Below are 2113 nucleotides of genomic sequence, written 5' to 3'. Positions count from 1 at the left end.
GCAGTACAGTGTCTTTCTCTCATAGTTTTGAGATCTCTAGTATTTCTAGCACTTGGGATATTCTGTTGATGGATCCACTTCCTACTCTGTTCTTGTACTATCCCCTACTGGTGAAGAAAGCATTTGCAGACTAGTATTATCAGCCATATAAATATGTACAGGGTCCCCACCGTCCTAGAAACAACATGGGATTTTTAAAAGTGTGATATCCAGACCTGAAAAAATAGTAAATTAATAAAATAATTCAATAAAAAAGGAAAGTAAATTAAAAGTAAATTAATTTCAGTGCTCAGTTTTCTTGCTTATTTCTTTAGATAAAAATGTCTTTGTGAGTTCAGTCATTATGATATTATAAAAAACTTTATCCAGTAATTAATTGATGAATTAATAAATTAAGGAGAATATCATGGAAATTAATTTGCTCTTAAAGTGTGGGAATCCTGTACTTTAGAAACATGTGAAATTAATTGTCTTTCAGACTGAATTGTCAGAAAGTCACTGAGTATTGTTGCTACTGCTCTAGTGAACATGTATTTATGGGAACATCCTGTGGTTCTAACAGACTTGATATAGCCAAACCGAGTAGCAGGTCTAACTTGGTTCAAATGAAGGTTGAGTTTTTAACAGTGACACTCTTCAGATCATTCAACATAAATATCTAAGTTACGCACACACATAAACACTGTGTGAAGAGTCTTCCATTCTCTCTCACTGCCACATTCCAACTTGTGAGACATTTGCCTTTATGTAGGATCTTTCGATTTGTGACATTTGCCATGGGAGACCAATTACTGTTTGTCACAAAGACATCCAGCTACTATGCAGTCATGCGGACTGAGGAGAACACACCATAAAACACTGTTGTGTGTGTCTGCGTGTGTGCGCTTGCGTGTAGCTGAGGATGAGGCAGCGGAGGAATGATTGCATGAGTGCATGTGACTAATATTTGATTAAAGAATTAAAAAAAAGAAAAAACCCTTTATATATCATAATTTGAGGAGCATTTATTGATCCAGAAGATTGTGTTATTAGATTTGTGGTTTCTATTTGAGACTTGACTTGTTTGTATTTTTAAACATCAATTTTGGTTTCTTTTTTTATTAGCTTTTTTAAGACATGGAATTCTATCCAACAGTGCCCATATGATTTATTACGAAATAAGTTTTGTAGGATTTTTTATAATTTTGTTGCCTTTAATAGTAGCAAAACAAACTATGTAATGTAGTCAACCAGAGAAAATACACTTCCCTTTTCTTTCATAGTCAAAATCGAATCCGATTTTGCATGGGAGGGAATGTTTTAGGGGAATTTCCAAGGCGCTCTTTTCAATGGAAAACTCTAAACAAAATGGATTCTTCTATGTAACTACTTTGACCTTAACTGTGTGGATGTGTGTTGGAGTCTGTAACAGCTGTATATTGGAGCACTCCAGACGGAGTGAGTATAAGAGACCCCTCTGCCCCACATCTGAGCACCACTGTGTGTTTACATTTATTGTGTGAGCGTTTGCGGAGTTAGGGTTAGCCGAGGTGATCCTGAAGAAAAACCCCTCTTGTACTTTTGTCAGCTGTCTGAAAAAGAAATTGATATAGTAAGCTACTTAACTTCAGAGTTTGACACTGCTTTGAAAGCAAGTTTCTCAGCAGGCCACAGTGAAGTCTGATGGCACTCTTACTGACGAGTGTTTGTGAATGTTGAAGCATGCGTTTCTATTTATTGCCCTTTCCTGGTTATCATCAGGCCACATTAAACCCTAATGTGTTTAATATTACCTTTGTTTGTCCTGACTGGTATGTGTTTCTATAAATATTTTCACTATGTTTGAAAATGAGGGAGAAAAAATGTGCCAAGCTGGATTGTCCAGTGATGTACAGTTATTTCCAGTTTTGGAGAACCCTCTCTTTGGATTTGGAAATGCATGTTCAGAGCTATTTTGTTAATAAAAAGAAAAAATTGGAGTGCTATGTGTCTGAGAGAGAGTATAAATATTTGGCATTTAAAGGCACCTGTGTCAATTGTTTCTTTGTTCATGAAAGGGGAGATTTTTATGGTTTAAGGAGGAGTCTATTTTTGACCTATTTTTGACAGAGGATGTTTTTGCCACATTTGTTGC

Source organism: Carassius carassius, chromosome 9 (assembly GCF_963082965.1).
Source record: "Carassius carassius chromosome 9, fCarCar2.1, whole genome shotgun sequence".
Taxonomy (NCBI): Eukaryota; Metazoa; Chordata; class Actinopteri; order Cypriniformes; family Cyprinidae; genus Carassius; species Carassius carassius.
Note: the sequence above shows the minus strand (reverse complement) of the source record.